A 5,211-nucleotide genomic window follows, 5' to 3' on the forward strand; every position below is an offset into this window, starting at 1 on the left:
GTCATGGCCACTGCTAACATCCTATGAGTCTATGAAATGTCCTTTCCTGAGACAGACTACAATAAGCAGTGATCTCCTAAGATCTGTAATCTAAAAGGCATTCTGGAGATGGTGCAAGGTTACAGCTGGGGAAATAAACATTCCTTTGGTCAACATGTAGATGAAAAAATATGTGGTCGTGTTGCTTGTTGCTGTCTGAGGGGGTCTTGGAAATAATTACAACATTACTTATTTGGCCGGTATTTATTGAGCATCCAGCACCCTCAGAACCTGCTTATATCCAGAATGTGGCAATTCCATGCGTGTCAAGCAAATAAAAAAGGTTATTGGTTATATTTATTTTACCCCCAGTAGGCCTCCTGGGGAAAGATGAGGCATAAAAAACATTATGTGATCTGGTGATCTTGTGTGATTGTTAACAAGGCTCTCCCTCACCACAAACAATGGGGACTTCAAATCATCTTGCACACCTGGATAGCTCCCCTGCCAGGGATTCTTACTATCTCAGGAAATGAACATATATCAGTAGGGGGTGAGGAAGGTAATATTTATACAAGAGTAAATTGGAACTCCAACTGGACCCTTGACGGGATCTTCCACGGCTCATCCCTTTCCCTCGACCCCCATGTCTAATTATGCGCAAAGTTCTGTTGGTTCTACTTGTCATCAGGTCAGATTCAGACTCAGAAGGGGGCATCATTTTGCAGATGAAGAGATTGAGGCACATAAAGGTAAAATAGCTTGCCTGAGATCATATATGTATTCAATGGCAGTCCTCTGTCCCCAGCTCCAGGAGTCTTCACGGCACGATACTCATGTACCGATCACCCATCGCAAGAGCCTCATCAATTCTTCTTCTCCACATTATAACAGCCTCCTATCACTTGATCCCCCACCCCTCTTCTCCCTCCTATGCTCCAGCATCTACCCAGTTGCCAAACCAATCTTACCACCAATATCAATCTACCTCTCCGGGCCTGGAAGGCACTGCCGCCTTCCGTGCTGAAATTTTACCTTCAAAGCCCATCTCAGAGAATCCCTCTTCCATAAACCTTTTTATCCCTTCAGCCCAACTTGGACTCTCCTTCCCTTCTTCACTCAAGCCTCCGGCCTGTCATTAAATATATCACACTCCTATTTGTATTAATCCAGGTGACCCCAGGCAACACTGTAGCACTCAGACAGCAGGACACTGTAACAAAGCCCTAACAGAACAGAGCCAAGTCCTGCTATAAGCTAGGGGTGACAATCCCCTCCTTTAATGCTCAAGCCAGTCAGAACACGTGTGTGCCATCCACCAGGGAATCACAACGAATGGCTGCCTCTGTAACCGCAGTCCCTGAGAGCTCACGGTACCCTCCTTCCTGCATCCTTGGGTTGCCAAGGATATTTTAGGGACCACAGTTCCCATGATGCTCCTTGGGTACCATAGACATGGAGGGGTATGAATAAGGCATCTACCCTCTTTTCCTTGTCTCTGCCAAGGACAGGAGAAGAAGAAGTTATGGGAAAGAGGGGAGTTATAACCACTCTGAAATTACATGCTCAAAGTGCTCCAGAGGTCTGAACTGTGGCCTGCCAGGAACACTTCCCCCCAAACTATGGAACTAAGGCTCCCCTCTAATGTTGCTTCACGTGATGACAAGCTTTCCAGAGCTAGCCAATCAACAAACACTTATTAAGTGCCTACAGTATACTAGGCACTATGCCAGTTTCCTCATCCATAAAATGAGGGAATTCATTAAAATCTTATAAGGAGCCTTTATAATTGTCGGTTCCTATGAAATACATATCTGCTTCTCCTCTTTTCAGACTCAAAATATAAAAGGTAGGGCAAGACAGAGATTCAATTCTCCTGGGACTCCTTAGTAAGAAAGGAGGCTGGGCGAGGGATGCTGGGAGGACTCCTGGGCAAATTGCCCCCATCCCCTCCCCCCAGATTTTTCTCAGGAGGAGGATATCACTGCTGGATCTGACTTTCTCCCTTATATGTTTAAACGCCTCAGCAGGCTTTATCCCTTCCCCCCGCCCCCAGCCAACCCCTTCCTCTCCAAAGGGTTTGTTTCTTAAATCAAGCAAATATTTTCTTTCATGTCAACCCAGGTCAGAAGACAGTCTCAGTGTTATCTAAAAGACTGCTCTGGCACCTTGCTGGGGGAGCTGCCCCCCCATTCTATCCCCCCCAGTCTGGGCGCCCACCCTCTGGCGCCACCTTTATCAGGTGTTAAGAGATTGCCTCCCGGCGTCTCCTCAAGCCAGGGAGAGGAAAGTTCTCTCTGCCCTCCCCTGGAAGGAGGGTGCCAAGCTTCTGCCAGGATGTGGTTCAGAATTCAGCTGTCAGGCCTGGAAATGACTTGGAGGGAGGAGGGCCTGTAAACTGGGGCAGGAGAGGCTGGGATTGAAAGGGGAGTTTATATCAGCACTGACAAGGAAGAGGTGGAGAGGGTAGACTCTGGGCTTTGCTGGGCGGTATGTCTAGAGTGGAGGGCCACATCGGTTTCCACCACTCTGCCGCCTCCTGGGTGACATTTCCAAAGCAGAATATGTGTTTCCTTCTGTGAGGCTGTTTTCTCTTGAGGTGCCTTAGTGAAGCAAAGTGTGATTTCTCCCTGGAACTTGGACTTAGGGTGGTCTGATTTGCTGAGAGGAGTAGGCAGGGGCCTGGAGACCAGCAAGAGATAACTGCTTTCCAGCCATGTGGGTCTTGTGGTCAGCTATTCCTTGCTAACACTCCGTAATTAGATTGGCCGTCTTAGGACAAATCAGACCCATTCCATAAACAGCATTGCTGGCGTTTCTGTGGGTGTGCGTGTCATATCTCTTGAACAAAGGTGAATGGAGCAGAGGAGAGCCAGAGGATAATTAGCAGCTTTGGAGCCTGGAGCCTCCCTTGGGCTTTAATCATCCTACCTCTGACACTTACTGTGACCTGTGGGCAAGTCATGGAAGCTGGCCTTCTGTTCCCTGTTTCCTCATCTGTAAAATGGAGCATTGAGCTGAATGGCCTCTGAGATCCCTTCCAGCTGTAGTCTATGAGCCTATGTAGGAGTTTGTTTGAATTCTCTCGGTAGACCATAAGCTCCTTGAGGGCAAAACCAGTTTTGCTTGGTCTATGAATCCCCAGTGCCCAGCATTGTGTCTGGTACATAGAATGTGCTTCTAAAGAAACGGGATTGAATGAGGGTTCTAGCCGAGTAAAATTATTAATGCTAATTAGTTTGTCTGCTTCCCCCACCCCAAATTGCTCCCTTGCATTTCCTAACAGGCTCAGGGATTGCTGTCTCCACATCCTAACACTTCAAGGCACCGATTCACAGCCTCATAGACTGGTAAAGCTGCAAAGAGGAGACCTGGTGTCTGGTCCAACTCTCTCCTTTCACTCAGGCCCAGAGAGGGGCAAGCATTTGTTCAAGGTCACACAGGTAGGAAAATTATAATAATAATGGACAATGGCTTATTGCTTTGAGGTTTGTGAAGCATTCAAGTTATTATAATTGCTCCCATTTTGCAGATGAGGAAAACAAACCTAAGAATGGCTAAATGACTTGCCTGGGACCCATCACACAGCTCCTAAGTCCTGTGGGTGGGATTCGAATCTAGGTCTTCCTAATGCCACATCTTTGGAGAAGGAAAAGGCAAACCACTCTAGTATCTGCCAAGAAAGCCCCCAATGGGGTCCTGAAGAGTCAGACACGACTGAAAAGACTGGGTAACAGCAACAAAAAGGCCAATCCACACATTGTCTGCTCTGCCATGCTGTCTTTGAGGGTACAAATGCATGCCCTCCTGCATTCAGAGCAGAATTATATCTACCAACCTAGTGAACGAATGTGCAGATAATTCTTCCCTGTTCCTTTGCGTCTTGGTGAAATCTCTGTTTTTTCTGTTGTCTCAGTCTAGCGCATCTTGCTATGCATTTGCAATGGCTTATTCACTTGTCAAATAAAAAAGTAGAATGGAGGAAGGGAATTATGAAATGTTGTGAATATGTAACTGTAGGATCAGATTGGCGATGAAGAAAGGAAGCTTAAAAGAGTAGAAGGTAGGGGCAGCTAGGTGGCAGGGTGGATAGAGCACAGGCCCTGGAGTCAGGAGGACCTGAGTTCAAATCCAACCTCAGTCACTTAACACTAGCTTGTGTGACCACCTCATCAAAAAAAAAAAAAGAGTGGAAGGTACTCATTTCTCAAAAGAGTTGGTTACATGTCATACTCTTGGAGTGCTGAAAAAGAAAAAAAAACCCTGAGTTCAACACTGTATTTGATTTCTAAATCTCTGTGTAGAATCATAGAGTTGGAAGGGACCCCTGGGGCTAGCTAATCCAGGCCCAACCCGAACCATGAATCCTTGTGGAAGGAAAGAAGAAAGGGAGAAAGGGAAGGAATGGGGGGAAACAGGGAAAGAAAGAAGAAGAAAGGCAGAAAAGAATTGAGGAAGGAAAGAAGGAAGGGGGGATGAGGGAGGGAAGAAGGAAGGCAGAAAGGAAGCAAGGAAGGGAGGGAGGAAGAAAGGAAGGAAGAAAGAAAGCAGAAGAGGAGGAAGAAAGGGTGGAAAAAAGGAAGGAAAGAAGGAAGGGAGGGAAGAAAGGAGAGAAGGAAAGAGGCAAAAATGTTGCTATCAGGGACCAGCAGTGTGACCTGGGCCAAGTGGGACCTGGTCTCTGCAGAAAGCCCCATGGTGCTTTCTGCAGCTGTGTCCCTAAAAGCAGAGATGTTTTCTTTAATAGGTAAGACATATGCAAAATGTTCTTCATCGACCACCTAGCCGTGTGGGGGATCTGTTCAGGGACAGCAAATCAATTCATTTCCAAGAAATGGTCTGTGCTAACTAATCCCAATTCAAGTTCTTTCTCAGCAACAAAAAGAACTCAGGAGGGGCGTTTAACTCTTCCCTCTCCACAACCTCAGCCTTTTCTCAGTTCCTATCCTTTCACTTGTGAGGTCCGGTAAATAACAACGCCTTGGGCTTTAGCTGTTTTGTTCCTTGGAAAAATAATGACCTTTTGCAGTGCAGGCTTTTCCCTCCTCTGCCTTCCCTCACTCCCCCAAGTTCCCCAGCATAGTGGCCTCCTTTCAGAGAAATGACCCAACAGCATACAGTAAAATATTGTGAGATCAAGCAAAAGACATTTATTGAGTATCTTCTATGAACAAGACCCTGGAACACGTCGCTTCCAAAGCACGGCCGACCAGGCCCAACTGAGCCCACTCT

The sequence above is a fragment of the Phascolarctos cinereus genome, unplaced genomic scaffold (assembly GCF_003287225.1).
Source record: "Phascolarctos cinereus isolate Bilbo 61053 unplaced genomic scaffold, phaCin_HiC Scaffold_7;HRSCAF=346, whole genome shotgun sequence".
Classification (NCBI taxonomy): Eukaryota; Metazoa; Chordata; class Mammalia; order Diprotodontia; family Phascolarctidae; genus Phascolarctos; species Phascolarctos cinereus.